The sequence below is a fragment of the Arachis hypogaea genome, chromosome 5 (assembly GCF_003086295.3).
Source record: "Arachis hypogaea cultivar Tifrunner chromosome 5, arahy.Tifrunner.gnm2.J5K5, whole genome shotgun sequence".
In the NCBI taxonomy this organism is placed as follows: domain Eukaryota; kingdom Viridiplantae; phylum Streptophyta; class Magnoliopsida; order Fabales; family Fabaceae; genus Arachis; species Arachis hypogaea.
The window spans coordinates 87718344-87736384 of record NC_092040.1 but is presented as its reverse complement, the minus strand read 5'-3'; the positions used below and the strand labels follow the sequence as shown (position 1 = coordinate 87736384).

Below are 18041 nucleotides of genomic sequence, written 5' to 3'. Positions count from 1 at the left end.
CCGAGTAGGATCCTGGGAATCCGGAAAGTCTAACCTTGTCTGTGGTATTCCGAGTAGGATTCCGGTAATGAATGACTGTGACGTGCTTCAAACTTGCAAGTGCTGGGCGTTAGTGACAGACGCAAAAGAATCAAGGGATTCTATTCCAGTAGGAGCGGGAACCAACCAGTGATTAGCCGTACTGTGACAGAGTGCGTGAGCATTAGTTTTCACTGCGAGGATGGGATGTAGCCATCAACCATGGGTGATGCCTCCAGACGATTAGCCGTGCGAGTGACAGCCGCATAGGATCATTTTCCAGAGAGGATTGAAAGTAGCCACCGCTGATGGTGAACCCCTATACAAAGCTTGCCATGGAAAGGAGTAAGAAGGATTGAGTAGAAGCAGTAGGAGAGCAGGCGTCCTTGGACCATACAGCATCTCCATTCGCTTATCTGAAATTCTCATCAATGAATCTGCATAAGTCTTCTATCTCGTTTATTATTTCTATTTTCTTATTTATATTTTCGAAAACCAATAAACCATTTTAATCTGCCTAACTGAGATTTGCAAGGTGACCATAGCTTGCTTCATACCAACAATCTCTGTGGGATCGACCCTTACTCACGTAAGGTTTATTACTTGGACGACCCAGTACACTTGCTGGTTAGTTGAACGGAGTTGTGACCACTCGTGCCAATTTCTAAATTCCATACAAGCACAAGGAGTGTAATTATTCGATTTGTGTGAAAGTATAAATCACAATTTCGTCCACCATATTCCGAGTAGGATTCAAGGATTGGATGACTGTGACGAGCTTCAAACTCGCGAGTGTTAGGCGTAGTGACAGACGCAAAAGGATCAATGGATCCTATTCCGACATGATCGAGAACCAACAGATGATTAGCCGTGCTGTGACAGAGCATTCGGACCATTTTCACTGAGAGGATGGGAAGTAACCACTCACAACGGTGACGCCCTACATACAGCTTGCCATGGAAGGAGCCTTGCATGTTTGAAAGTGAGAAAGCATTATGTTACAGGGATTCAGAAGACAAAGCATCTCCAAAACCCCAACATATTCTCCATTACTGCGTAATAATTACTTATTTTATGCACTTTCACTTTTTACAATTAATTCTAAAAGAATCCAACAGGTATCCTGACTAAGAATAATAAGATAACCATAGCTTGCTTCAAGCCAACAATCTCCGTGGGATTCGACCCTTACTCACGTAAGGTATTACTTGGACGATCCAGTGCACTTGCTGGTTAGTTTTGCGGATTGCAAAAGTGTGATTGCAATTTTGTGCACCACACATATATATATATATATATATATATATATATATATATATATATATATATATATATATGAATATTGAATATTATGTTTGAGTTTGGAGTTTAACTCCATGGAATACTATAGTATCGAGCTTGGAGTTTAACTCCATGGAATACTATATTATTGAGCTTGGAGTGTAACTCCATGAAATATTATTGAGCTTGGGGATGCGCGCACAGAAGGACTGTCCAATGGTTAACTACCAGGACATGTCGGGTTGGCTGTATAACCGACAGATGAGACTTATCAGCCATAGGACAGGCATACATCATATGCATTTGTTTGCTTTGTTTGAGTATCCATTGTTTTAGTTTGCTTAGCTGTTTAATTCTGCTTAACTGCTACTTGTCCTACTTATTGTAAATGCTTCTTTATCTGTGTTTTCCTTGCTTGAATTGTATGTGTATGTTTTCTGAGAAACCCCTCTTGGCAGAGGTATGGAGGTGGTTGTTCCACTAGTGACTCAGAGGATTTAGGAGACAGAGCGTGAAGTATTAGGTTAAAGTTAGATTCAAAACTATAATACCTTAGACAACTTATCTAATTTCTGGTTTAGTTGAATTCTTAAGCTGAAATTTGAGTGTTGAAGTTCTAGGAATGCCTCTGGCTGTCCCGAGACCTTTTATATTAACTATGCAGGCACCTTTACCATACTGAGAACCTCCGGTTCTCATTCCATACTATGTTGTTGTTTTTCAGATGCAGGTCGAAAGGTATCTCATTAGGCATCTGGACACCTAAAGCGAAGTGGTTACTGGGATATTTTGTTATGCAGTGATGTATATACATGTACTTAGCTTTCTCTCTGCATAACTTATTCTTTTTTATCCTCTTAGAGGTTTATGGAGAGGCAGAATTTTCTTTATGTACATTTTGGATTTTGGATATATATATATATATATATATATATATATATATATATATATATATATATATATATATATATATATATATATATATATTCTCCGGCCAGCCTTGACTTCGCGGAGTGAGTTAGGAGCTTGTTATTTTGTACCTTTGGCTTTCTATTCCTACTTTTATTATCTTACGTTTGATAGTTATAGTTTTCCTCACAAACAAGTTGTTCCGTTTTCGGAGCGTGGCGCTTTTCATTTTGCGATTTTGTTTTACCCATTTTTCAAGGCTCCTAGTCTATTATATTCTTTCTACTATTATAAGTATGTATTTTAATTTTTAGAAGTCGTAATACCTCGCCACCTCTATTTTATGACTTAAGCATAAAAATTTGGGTGGTAGGGTGTTACATTATGGTATCAGAGCAGTTCGTTCTTGTAGAGCCTGAGGGATGGACTGATTATGCTTCTGGGCATACTATGGGTGTATGTATGTGCTATTAGGATATCTTATTGATATATGTGGCATAAATATTCATGAGCATGCATTTAAAACTTGAAGCATTAGACTTGTGATATTAAGACTGATCAACTTAATATCACTTGTTTGGTGTGAACAGGGACCAAATGTCGTCTCATGGATCCGAACGAGGTATTCAGAGAGGAAATCCTGTGGTTGAACCAATGCAAGGACGTCGAGGGCAAAAATTTTTGTAAGGTGGGTAGAATGTAGCGACCCTTAATTTTAAAAATATAAATATAAATAAGTTATAATTTATTTCATAAATTGGAGTTTTCTATTTTTAAAAATTATTTTATTATCAATAATTAAACTAATTTTATAACTATTTGAATTCAATCAAATACATATTCTTTTATATATATATATATATATATATATATATATATATATATATATATATATATTTTATGCTGAAATATTTTACATAATTAAAACTATAATTCTATTAACTTATAAGTAACGAAACTTATATGTTTATTTTAATTTGAGTAATTGATATTTTTATTTAAAAAAAGAAATTAGTTAATAATATTATTATCGAGTTTGATATTTGCCGATATTAGTAAATATCAGTACTCTTTATTGGGTTTAACTTTACTAATACTTCACTAAATACCTTTCACCTTTAAGTTACTAATGTCATTTAAATGAGTAACTCATATATTATTAACTTTATATATAAATTATTATTATTATAGTTATTATTATAATTATTATTATTATTATAACTATTTGACTTCCCTATTTCTGATTACCTAGTCTACGCTTTTGTTTATATATATATATTATTCACTAAAGTTCGTTTCTGTATTATTATTATTCACTATTTAACCTAATACTTCCATCATTATATATATATATATCCACTAAAGTTTCTCATTATCGTTATGTATATATATCCATATAATATTAGGTTTTGTAATATAATATTATGTTATTATAATTTATTTTTTCTTCTAGTATAAGTATAATCTATTATTATAATTTCCTTTCATAAAGTGCATATATATATATATTTCCTTTCATAAAGTGCATATATATATATATATATATATATATATATATATATATATATATATATATATATATATAAAATATACCATAAGAAAAAAAAAAGAGAGAATAGTGTAACGAAGAGAAAAAGAAAGAACGTAAATCCCTTCGAACTTCCGGCTTCGATTTTTTGCAATCTGTAACTCCAATAAAAAATCTAATCCGATAAAAGTATTTGTATCCTCCTCCTCTACACATTGGCACCACTTTTTATCGGTGGAAGTTGACGGTGACGTAGCTCCTTTATTTTTTGGGTTTGGCCCACGGGTGTTTTAGGAGGCACAGACGATTCTGGACGTTTTCTTCTTCGATAGCTCGGTCAGAAAACTTCTCCGAAGCTATGAATATTTTGATTCCATACGAAGGTATGGTTTTGGTTTCTCGTAGTTAATATTTAATGTCACGTGAAAACTTAGGCTAGAAGACCTTAAGATAGGAATAAATTGAATGTATAACTGACGGATTGTGTATATGGTATAAAATGTGTGGCTTAGGTATTGTTAATGATTTGCTATTGAAGTTGGTCGGTTTGGAAAAGGACTTAATATTGGTATTTTTTGATTTTGAAATAATTTGTTATTGGAAATGATTTGACTGACTGAGAGGTGTTTGGTTTGATAGTTTGGACCCTTGAAGGGTGGCAGAAATTCGAGTCTTAGAGGAGATACTGCCAAAATTTTTATGAGGATTAGAGTTTTGATTTGAAGGGTTATTTTAAAAAGGAAAGAGAATATATGTGACTTGTGTATTTGAGACTATTTGTTGACCCTCTGTCGCAAGATGTGACCGGAAACTTTAACTCCCTGGATTCCCCCATGGGCATGCATATGCATATGTGTGTGTGTGTGTGTGTGTGTGTGTGTGTGTGTGTGTGTGTGTGTGTGTGTGTGTGTGTGTGTGTGTGTGTGTGTGTGTGTGTGTGTGTGTGTGTGTGTGTGTGTGTTTGGAGTTTAACTCCATAGAATACTATATTATTGAGCTTGGGGATGCGTGCACAGAGGGACTGTCCAATGGTTAACTACCAGGACATGTCGGGTTGGCTGTATAACTGACAGATGAGACTCATCAGCCATAAGATAGGCATACATCATATGCATTTGTTTGCTTTGTTTGAGTATGCATTGTTTTAGTTTGCTTAGCTGTTTAATTCTGCTTAATTGCTAGTTGTCCTACTTACTGTAAATGCTTCTCTATCTGTGTTTTTCTTGCTTGAATTGTATGTGTATATTTTCTGAGAAACCCCTCTTGGCAGAGGTATGGAGGGGGTTGTTCCATTCCACCATTGATTCAGAGGATTTTAGGAGACAAAGCGTGAAGTATTAGGTTAAAGTTAGATTCAAAACTAGAATACCTTAGAAAACTTACCTAATTTCTGGTTTAGTTAAATTCTTAAGTTGAAATCTGAGTTTCGAAGTTCTAGGAATGCCTCTGGCTCTCCCGAGACCTTTTATATTAACTATGCGGGCACCTTTACCATACTGAGAACCGCTGGTTCTCATTCCATACTATGTTGTTATTTTTCAGATGCAGGTCGAGAGGTATCTCATTAGGCGTCTGGACACCAGAAGTGAAGTGGTTACTAGGTTATTTTGTTATGCAGTGATGTATATACATGTACTTAGCTTTCTCTTCACATAAATTATTCTTTTTTATCCTCTTAGAGGTTTTTGGAGAGGCAGGATTTTGTTTATGTACATTTTGGATTTTGGATATATATATATATATATATATATATATATATATATATATATATATATATATATATATATATGTAAATATTCTCCAGCCAGCCTTGACTTCGCGGACTGAGTTAGGAGCTTGTTATTTTGTACCTTTGGCTTTCTATTCCTACTTTTATTATCTTACATTTGATAGTTATAGTTTTCCTCACACGCAAGTTGTTCCGTTTCGGAGTGTGGCGCTTTTCATTTTGCGATTTTGTTTTACCCATTTTTCAAGGATCCTAGTCTATTATATTCTTTCTACTATTATAAATATGTGTTTTAATTTTTAGAAGTCGTAAATCCTCGCCACCTCTATTTTACGACTTAAGCGTAAATTTTTGGGTGGTAGGGTATTACATTATATGGTATCAGAGCAGTTCGTTCCTGTAGAGCCTGAGGGATGGACTGATTATGCTTCTGGGCATACGCTGGGTGTGTGTATGTGCTATTAGGATATCTGATTGATATATGTGGCATAAATATTCATGAGCATGCATTTGGAACTTGAAGTATTAGACTTGTGATATTGAGACTGATCAACTTAATATCACTTGTTTGGTGTGAACAAGGACCAAATGTCGTCTCGTGGATCCGAACGAGGTATTCGGAGAGGAAATCCTGTGGTTGAACCAATGCAAATACGTCGAGGTGGAAACTCTAGTGCTAGTACAAGTAACGTAAGTCGATACTATAGGTCAATGACCCTTACTGACTTCCTCAAGAGTGGTTCACCTCGATTTAATGGAAACGCCAATGCCCTGGAGGTTGATCAGTGGTTTCGAGAAGTGGAGAGGTTTTTGTATACTCAACATGTTCCTGAAGTACAGTCAGTGGAGATAGTGACTCATATGTTGGAGGGAGATGCTCAGAATTGGTGACAAGAGTTGTGTCATACCTTGCAGGTGGAGTTAACGGATGTCCCTTGGAAAAGATTCAAGACAGAGTTTTACGAGAGATATTTCTTGCATGCATTCCACACTGCAAAAGAATTGGAGTTAATGTAGCTGAAGCAAAAGGATATGTCCGTTGCCGACTATACCTGTGAATTCGACAACCTGTGCCGTTTCTCAAAAACTTGTCAAGGAAATTCAACCGATTATGAGGAATGGAAGTATGCTTAGTATGAGAAAGGACTAAGGAGGGATATCTTTAATTACGTGTATCCTCAAAAGCTAACAAATTTCACTGAGTTGATTAAGAAGAGCCAGCTCGCAGAGGATTGCTCCATGAAGTGGACACTGCTACAGGAAGGCTTTGGTGAGACTACTCTAGAGGAGCCGCACAGGTATGAACTGGGAATGTGTTTTCGATGTGGAGCACTGGAACACATGTCTAGGGATTGTTCACTTGGGAGAGCCACAGATGGGGGTTGGCCACGTCAGGATCAAGGTAAGTATGATACCGAATGCGTAGGACATATTTGTTCTATGTAGAGCTAGGACCCTGCTTTCGTTTAGGTTACATAATCGGATATGGAAGTTTAGGACTGAAAAGACTGGACGTAGTTTTGGATTTGGATACGGACTAGGAATTTAGGCCGATAGAAATATCTCTTTGATAATCAGTTAGGTGTCGAGAGAAAAAGTAAGTTGTGATAGATTTAGTGTCAGAGGCTAAACCAGTTTCGATAGTATTACGTATAATGACACCATTAGAATCGGCAGAACTTGGGAGCTAGATGAAGCGAGTATTAGAAGCGATAAACCCTTCGTTCTAATACCATCCTGCCTTATAACCTTTCTGCATCGAGTCTATCTTGTATTTTTCCCTTTGCGTAGACTTTTAAGCCATAAGAATATCCTAGATTTACAAACTAAGCATGTCAAATCTTTCTGTTTTTCTTTGAAATGTTTAAGAAGGGAAGTTACGTTAGTATGAATCTTTTCCATGTTATATCAATTTTCGAGGGCGAAAATTTTTGTAAGGTGGGTAGAATGTAGCGACCCTCAATTTTAAAAATATAAATATAAATAAGTTATAATTTATTTCATAAATTGGAGTTTTCTATTTTTAGAAATTATTTTATTATTAATAATTGAACTAATTTTATAACTATTTGAATTCAATCAAATACATATTCTATATATATATATATATATATATATATATATATATATATATATATATATATATATATATATATATATATATATATTAGGATGAAATATTTTACAAAATTAAAACTATAATTCTATTAACTTATAAGTAACGAAACTTATATGTATATTTTAATTTGAGTAATTGATATTTTAATTTAAAAATAGAGGTTAGTTAATAATATTATTATCGAGTTCGATATCCGTCGATATAAGTAAATATCAGTACTCTTTGCTGAGCTTAACTTTACTAATGCTTCACTAAATACCTTTCACTTTTAAGTTACCAACGTCATTTAGATTAGTAACTCATATATTATTAATTTTATATATAAATTATTAATATTATTATCGTTATTATTATAATAATAATAATTATTATTATAACTATTTGACTTCCTTATTTCCGATTACTTAGTCTACGCTTTTGTTTATATATATATACATTGTTATTATTCACTAAAGTTCGTTCCTGTATTATTATTATGATTATTATTCACTATCTAATCTAATACTTCAATCATTATATATATATCCACTAAAGGTTATCATTATCGTTATGTATATATATACATATAATATTAGGTTTTGTAATATAGTATTATGTTATTATAATTCATTCTTTCTTCTAGTATAAGTATAATCTATTATTATAATTTCTTTTCATAAAGAAAGTCAAGGCTCAGGGCGGCTTGCCATATATATATATATATATATATATATATATATATATATATATATATATATATATATATATACCGTAAGAAAAAAAAAAGATAATAGCGTAACGAAGATATATATGAATACCGTAAGAAAAAAAGAAAGATAATAGCGTAATGAAGAGAAAAAAAAACATAAATCCATTCGAACTTTCGGTTTTTATTTTTTATAATTCGTAACTCCAATAAAAAATCTAATCCGATAAAAGTATTTGTATTTTCATCCTTTATACGTTGACACCACTTTTTTATCAGTAAAAGTTGATGATGACGTAGTTTCTTTATCTCTTGAGTTTGGCCAACGGGAATTTTAGGAGGCACAGACGATTTTGGACGTTTTCTTCTTCGATAGCTCGGTCAAAAAGTTTTTCCAGAACTTTGAATATTTTGATTCCGTACGAAGATATGGTTTTGGTTTCTCATAGTTAATATTTAATATCACGTGAAAACTTAGGCTAGAAGACCTTAGGATAGGAATGAATTGAATGTATAACTGATGGATTGTGTATATGGTATAAAATATGTGGTTTAGCTATTGTTAATGATTTGCTGTTGAAGTTGGTCGGTTTGGAAAAGGACTTAATATTGGTTTTTGTTGATTTTGAAATAATTTGTTATTGAAAATGATTTGAATAACTGAGAGGTGTTTGGTTTGATAGTTGGGACCCTTGAAGGGTGGTAGAAATTCGAGTCTTAGAGGAGATACTGCCAAAATTTCTATGAGAATTAGAGTTTTGATTTGAAGGGTTATTTTAAAAAGGAAAGAGATTATATGTGACCTGTGTATTTGAGACTATTTGTTGACCTTCTGTCGCAAGATGTGACCGGACACTTTAACTCCCCATATTCCCCCATGGGCATATATATATATATATATATATATATATATATATATATATATGAATATTGAATATTATGTTTGAGTTTGGAGTTTAACTCCATGGAATACTATATTATTGAGCTTGGGGATGCGCGCACAGAGGGACTGTCCAATGGTTAACTACCAGGACATGTCGGGTTGGCTGTATAACCGACAGATGAGACTCATTAGCCATAAGACATGCATACATCATATGCATTTGTTTGCTTTGTTTGAGTATGCATAGTTTTAGTTTGTTTAGCTGTTTAATTCTGCTTAACTGTTACTTGTCCTACTTGCCGTAAATGTTTCTCTATCTGTATTTTCCTTGCTTGAATTGTATGTGTATGTTTTCTGAGAAATCTCTCTTGGCAGAGGTATGGAGGGAGTTGTTCCACCAGTGATTCAGAGGATTTGAGGAGACAGAGCGTGAAGTATTAGGTTAAAGTTAGATTCAAAACTAGAATACCTTAGACAACTTACCTAATTTCTGGTTTAGTTGAATTCTTAAGATAAAATCTGAGTGTCGAAGTTCTAGAAATAATTAGATTTTTGTTATTTTTTCTTTTATTTACTAAAAATAGAAAGACTCGAATATGTGACTTTTTAAATGAGTATGGGAGAGATATATTATTTGAATTATAATTTATTAGTTTTTCATTATATATGTCGGCACATAATAACTACCTCAACTATATAACATGATAGTTTAGCATTTTTCGTTCAAACTTAACGAAAAATTATACAAAAGACCATGTTGTATCGCCAAAATACAGAATAGAAACTGGAGTGAGGGATTTTTTAATGAAAAATTGCATTGTCAAAAATAATTAGAGTTCAATTTGGTAGTTCACACCAATAAATTTTGAAAAAGAGGGCACATTAGCCAAAAAATTCTTGTTTCTTTAACATGTTTTTCAAATTTGTATCATATATCTATCCTCGTTCCTAACGAATATATTAAATGAAATGTCGTATGTTCCGCTTAACTATTCCGAACTATTAATAAGGGAATTGTTTTCAAACCATGCCTTAAATTTTTTGCTTAATCTTCTAAGCTATGACATGTACTCATGGGATACGATATGCTAGGTTAGTAGGTTACATGATATATAGATAGACTAATTTTAATTTTTTTTGGTAGATATACAGAAATATGACAAAAAAATTTAGTTAATCAAAAGTTTTATAAAAATATATAAAGTCAAGATCTTTTAATATATTTATGATAAATACATATATAATTTAATTTATTTTTAATGTATATTTATATTTTAATATATATTTTATAGTAATAACAAATTTTAGTGACTAATTTTAGTGTATATATAATATAGTGTCTGAAACTTTTATAAATAACATTATTTTGAAACTTAATTCAGAGGGGGGAGGCTATTGAACACAATTATAGGCAACGTGCTAATAGAAAGTTTCCAAGTTAATTAACGTTTTAAATTAACCAATGGGCTATACAAACTTTCACTTAATTAATGCACTATGTACTATTATTCTTTTGATAATGTTTAAGAGATTGTATAAAATCAATTTAAAACCATTAAAATTATTTTATTTTATATTTTAATTTTTATTAGAATAATTAAATACTATTATATATAATAAATATGTAATTATAAATATTATATGATAAAAAATAAACAAAAAGATAAAATTTCAAACTGAATAAAAAAATATATTAAAATTAAAATAAAAAATAAAAGAGATAGATTGAAATTAAATATAAAGATAATACTTTATTTTTTATCTAATTTCTTAACGCAACAATAAAGAGATTCATGCTTTAATCTAATTTGTCCACATCATAATTTAGAAATTGAATTAAAAGAACTCACTCAACTTTCTACCCAATTCGGTAATAAGAAAATAACTCATTCAACATCACTTGTCTATATTATGGTTTTATCACAAAATTAAAAGGAGAAATTTTTACACCTTTAATCATTAAATGACAATTACAATAGTTTATGAGGTATATATTTATAACATCTTATTAGGTTAAAATAAAAAAAACTCTAAGCCCATAACAAAAGTTTAATTTAGTAACTAAATAAACAAAATTAAAATATATCAAACTAAATTGAATATTCTAAAAATATAAACTAATAATAACTTCTATATAATATTTGATCTCTTTATATTAAGAATATTTAAAGTATTATCACTATATATAAAAAATATAAATATTAATTTAAATAAGATAAATTAATTTTTTTGTATAAACATTTTTTTGGACCAATTATTCTGTGACATTAACCAGGTTTCTTTTATAGTAATATTATAATATCTAAAAATTTAGTGTTTAAATATTAAAAAATATGAAATAATTAATATTTAGTTTAAAAATATAAAAATTAATAAATTTTACATATTTAAAATTTATTATAATAAATAAATTAAACAAAAATTTAATACTAAATAATAGATACTATAAAATGAGTCTTCATTTATTTCGAAAATATAGTATTATTTATAATAGTATAATATCAAATAAGAATATTAACGGTGTTTAAATTTAAACCGATCTAAATAAATTAGATAACATAACTATTATTAACGAAATCAATGTAAAATATCTATAGTATTATTTTATATATGTATAAGATTGAACATTTAGTATTCGCATTCATGCAACGTAATGAGGAAGTAGTAGGAAAAATTTCCATCAATGATAAAAATAAAGATAAATAATTAAATTAGTTTTTGAAAAATTATTTAATTTTTAAATTAGTTTTCAAAAGATGTTTTTAATTAAATTTGTTATTCAAAAATTTTAAATTGGTTATTTTAATTAGTTTTTCAGTTGTTAATAATGTCAAAATTTATTGATGTAATGTGTTAATTGATACTATAATATATATACCTAATAATCTTAATTAGTGGCTAATATGATAAATTTATAAAATTAAATAAAATAAATTTTAAATTAAGAGATTTCAATACTTCAAGTTCTCTTTTTAATTAAGTTTTGATTTGATCTAATTTTATAAACTTGTCATGTTAATAGTCAATTAAGACTTTTATTATATGTATGTTGTTGTAGTATCATTTAACGTGTCATATTAATAAATTTTGGTGCCGTCAACAAAGAGAATAACTAAAAGACTAACACGATTAATTTAAAATATTTGAAGGACAAATTTGATTAAAAAAATTGTTCAAAAACCAATTTAAAGAACAAATAATCTTTTAGGAACAAATTTAACGAACTATTTACCCATAAATAATGGCGAATTTAAGGGGTCTAAGATAATCATGGTCCCTCCCAATTTTTTTTTTAAATTAGTAAAACTAGTTTATTATTATTATATATATATATATATTAAATATATTTTAGTATATTAACATACTAAAAAAAATTTACATGTTATTAATAACTTAATATGTATAAATTATAATGTGTATTATAACATATTAGTAATAATTAATAAATAAATTTTAAAAATAATAAATATGTATAAATATATAAATAATTTAAAAGTTATTAAAAAATATAGATTTGGATTAATGTCAAAAAATAATAATTATAAAAAATTTTTTGTTTTAATTCTTTCTATGGTAACATTAATAATTGAATAGACTTTTTAAACAAAAAAATAATTAAAAAAAACTTTAAAATAAAATAAAAGATAAATTTTTAACAAATTATATAATTGTATATGTTAAAAAAATATTTTAAAATTTATTTCAGATGATAAATGATATTTTAATTATATAAAATATTATAAAATAAATTTAAAAATATCAAAATTCTAAAATATAAAATTAAATATTAATTTTTATATAATATAATTATTAATTTTAATTTATATATTATAAATTATATTTTATTAATTTTTTATTATATTATATTTTAATTTATTTTGTATTTAATTTAGCTCCTCTAATATAATTTTTAAATTCGCCACCGCCCGGAAAAATAAGTAAGATGCCCCACATTTTAGGGCAAAACCTTAACTCAGTGACTTGGTTCAATAAAAGTTTTACTAAAATTTACTTTTAAAAGATAATTTTTAAAAATTGTATTATTTATGTTAGCCATCAAATTAATAAAAATAATTTTAATAAGCATAAATTAAATAATAATAATTATGTTTGATAAAATAAATTTTAAAATATAACAAATATAATAAATATAAATATAATAATAAATTTAGATCTTTATTAATATATAAAATTATATTAAATTATTTAATTTTAATATATATAAACTAATATTAAAATGACATAATTTTTTTATACTTACTTAAGAAATTACGAGTTTAAATTTTTTTATTTTTGATAAAAAAAAACTAATATTAAAATATTTTTCCTTAGGTGATAAAAGTATTTATAACTTTTAAAAATTGTAAATACAAGTAAATAATCTTTTTTACTAAATACAAAATGAAATGTTATTTGTTTGAAAAAAAATTACCAAACCAAATCAATATATAGATAATAAAAACGTATATGAATAAAAATATTTAAAAGATAATAAAAAAATTAGCTAAAACAATCCAAAATTATCTTATTCTTTGCATTTCTTAATTATGGCTTACTTTATTTTATATTCGTTAATTACTGCAAAAATAATTGAGTAATATATATATATATATTGGATACAATAAATATGTAATTATATGGATATTAAGTTAAGCAACAATGTTAGATAAATACAAAAAATCAACCATCAAATCGATCACTTAATAAATATTGAAATACAAAAATATATTAAAAATAACTTAAATAATATATGAAGTAAAAAAATATTAGAGAATCAATAAAATTTATTAATTTTGACCAACAGTTAGTTAACAATAATATTTAAAAGTATAGACTTAAATTATATTATTAAATTGTTAGACTAAAAAAATTAGATTGATGGATAAAAATATTGGTCAAATAAATTTTGTTGACCTTTGAATTTTTCTCTATGTATTCTTACACAAATATACACTAACTAATCTGATAATTAATTTTTAAAAAATCTATAAAGTCAGTATTTTTATTAAAATTTGGTCAGTACTTAATTAATAAAAAAATAATTTTATATTATTAGATTGGATGTAATCTCACATCATTAATTAAAATATTAATAATAATTAATTAATAACTACAAATTACAAAATCTGTTAATTTCTAACACTCCTATAATTTTTAATGTGCACGTAACATTGTTGTAAATTAAATAAAGCACCTTTATATTACTAGTTTATTACCTCTCTAACATAATCGGTATAGGAAATTAATATTTTATTTGTAACATTAGCCATTTTCTTAAGTGTTAAAATTATTTTTTAACGGTCATATTTTGGAGAATTTAGAATTTATTAGAATTTAAATGTTGGTTTAGAATTTAATAAAATCCTGGTGGTGTTAATTAAAAGGGATGTTAAGAGAAATTAAAGAAGGAATAACAAATGAGAAGGGTAAAAATTAATTTTAAAAAAGTTGGTTGAAATTAATAATATTGGCATATTGAAACGAATTAAAGAATATATGTATAGAAAATTAATTTTTAATTAGTTAATAGTATCTCATTTTTTAAAATAATTTCAAAATATTAGTTCTCTAATTAACTATTAAATTATACATCATTCTATTTCATCTCTTATAAGAACGAAGACAATCAAGAGATTGTATCGTTCTGTACATTATAATTTATGCAGACTTGAAGGAAAGGTGGCTTTGATGTAAATTCGCAACCTATGTACATTGTGATGTGACAAAAGAAGATGATGTTGAAAATGCAGTTAACATAGCAATATCAAAGTATCAAAAATTAGACATAATTGTGAACAACGCTGTAGCAATAGATGATGGATTGATGCTAAGCCTAGCATTCTTGACAATGACGTGGCGGATTTCGAGCGCGTTCTTAGTGTCAACATTACAGGGCCTTTTTTGGGAATCAAGCATGCAGCTAGAGTGATGATCCCAACCAAAAATGGTAGTATTGTAAATATAGGGAGTGTAAGTTCAAGCGTTGGAGGAGTTGCAACTCATGCGTATACAAGTTCCAAACATGGCTTGATTGGACTCACAAAGAATGCAGCTGCTGAGCTTGGAAAATTCGGCATAAGAGTGAATTGCTTGTCACCTTACTTCGTTGCTAACAATGCTGGAATTAGAGGGTTCTTCAAACTTGATGATGAAGGGTGTTCAAATGTTTATTCCAATCTTAAAGGGATTCATTTGCTGGAAGAAGATGTAGCACAAGCTGCACTCTATTTGGCTAGTGATGAGTCCAAATACATCAGTGGTCATAACCAGCTATTGATGGTAGTTTTACAACTATTAATCCAATGTTCGGTTTGTTTTCGCAATCTTAATTAAGTTTGAACACTTTAAACTTTTATACATGTCCCGTTAATAACACTCGCAAGACAAAGAAAAAATCAATTTAAAGAATAAAATTTATCTTATTTAATATTTATTAATTAGCTGATATTTTATTGTTTTCTTAGCATTTTGTTTATTAATTTATTATTCTTGCTCTGAGTGATATGTAATAGTATTGTACTATTTTCTTATAATAAAATAAAGATAAGATTTTTTTAGTGAACGTTTTTTTTAATATTGTATTATTAGAAGTGAAATCCTTCATCATGATCCAATCTGTGTGTTAAACATAACTATGGCTATTTACAAAACGTCAGTGACGTTTTGTGTTTCTTCAATTAAAATAATATTTTTTTAACAAAACGTCAGTAACGTTTTGTGTTTTAATAATTAAAATAATATTTTTTATTACAAAACATCAGTGATATTTTGTGCTACTACCACAACCGTATAGAACACTAAAATAATCAAATATTTTTGTATTTCTCATTAAAATTATTCATATATAAAAATTTTAACCTTAGTACCAATTAAGAGATTTTTATTTTTTTTCTTTTCCAGTTAACTTCATAAGTGACACATCAACAAACCTAAAAGAGAGAAAGGTTAGTTGACTTTTTTAAATATAAAAAAATAATTTTAAAAAATAAAAAGTAAAATTTTTTAATGAAAAAATTCCGCATTCATGTATTTTTTACATAATTGTTAACCAAGTAATTTCTTCCACACACGTATTTCCCATCCCTCACTCGTTTGTCATATATGCGCTACATATAATATATTGCAACCTAAAACTTTACTCAACGTAAATCTTCTGCTGCAACGTATTAAATCTTCTTCTTCTTCTTCTTCTTCTTCTTCTTCTTCTTCTTCTTCTTCTTCTCTGCTCGCGTTCTTCTTTATTGATCTGCATTGCCTTCTCGTTCTCCTCTGATTGCGTTCATCTTCTCGTTTTCTTATTTCGATCTGGTTACGTTGCATTTATCTTCTTCCTATTTTTCTTCGTTTTCTTCTTCGATCTGCACTTCTGAATCAAAACAATAAATGACCCAACTTTAAATCAGGAGGGCGATTCGGATTACTCTTCTAAAACAAATCAAAATGGCAAAGTTTGGATTATTCAATTTTGAATCGAATTGAATGGAATGCAATTGCTAATTTGAATTGTATTAAATGGACGGAGGTGTACTGAATTGAATTGAATTGATAATATGTAAATTGTAGGCAGAGTTATTTGAATTTGATTTTATATAATGGATTATATTTCATTTACTCAATACTATACAATTGTTTCACCATGAGTACTGTGTTCGGTTTATTCTGCAGAAAGCTGTTTGAATTTGATTTTATATAATGGATTATGTTTCGTTCACTCAGTACTATACAATTGTATTGTGTTCGGTTTACTATGAGTACTATGTTCAGTTCACTATGAGTACTGTGTTAGGTTCACCATGAGTACTGTGTTCGATTCATTCTGCACTATTCAAAACTCTTCTTCCTCACCTTCTACTGCTTCTTCACCAAAGAGAGAAGGAGAAAAAGACAAAAAAATACAGTAGCAACAACAACAAAATAATAACGATAGGATTTCAGGGTTTAGGGTTTTAGGGTTTAGGGTTTATGGGTTCAGAGTTTAGTTTACATGGATTCAGTGTGTTGCAAACTTTCGGTTCGCCCTGTGTATTAATTTCGATTCACCGTATTCATGGTTGAGGGTTTAGGGTTTAGGGGTCTAGGGTTTAGGGTTCAGGGTTTTAGGGTTTTAGGATTTACAGTAGGGTTCAGAGTTTAGGGTTTAGCATTCATGGTTCGTTCACTTAGTACTATACAATTGTATTGTGTTCAGTTCACCATGAGTACTGTGTTTGGTTCATTCTGCACTATTCACAGTTTTTACTATTTTAATCTTTTAAATTTAAAATTCACTATACTGATTTTCAGGATTCAATTCTTAACACCATAATAGTCTTTAGACCTTTTTTAGTATCGAGTTAGTGGAAATGAGAGTCGATGGTCCCAAAACGCTTGAACCATTAAATGGTTCCGTAGCAAAATATGTTTTTTAAATTTTTTAATAACTTTTAAATAGTCCTTATCTAATTTTAATTACAAATTAACCACATATATTTTATTTAATTATAAAAACCATTTCTTTATTTTATAAATTATTATTTTATCATTCATCTATTATGTTTATTAACAATAAAAAACAATAACGAATTAGATCTTCCATTGATCGTCATTAACTTTTTGGCCATTCCATTCGATTAAAAGTTTATGTTTGATCCGTGACGTTTGTCCAGGAGTGTGAAATCGTGTTTCTTTTAAAATCAATCGATTGAATTTCTGATTTCCCATAACTCAATAGATTGGATTACAAGTTATCACAAAACAATCGATTGAAAATTGTAAGGCAGCATGGTTTTTGTGAAAATCAATCGATTGGTCATATTACCCAATCGATTAAACGATGACTAAAATAAGGGTTTTTTATAATTCAATCGATTGCCTATACTACCCAATCGATTAAATACTTCAAAACAACAT

General features: G+C 28.6%; 1 pseudogene; it reads left to right on the top strand.

Annotated features, from left to right (window-relative positions):
• The first annotated feature begins 14847 nt into the window (after positions 1-14847).
• LOC112803658 (secoisolariciresinol dehydrogenase-like) lies at positions 14848-15481 on the top strand (annotated as a pseudogene).
• Positions 15482-18041: the final 2560 nt, after the last annotated feature.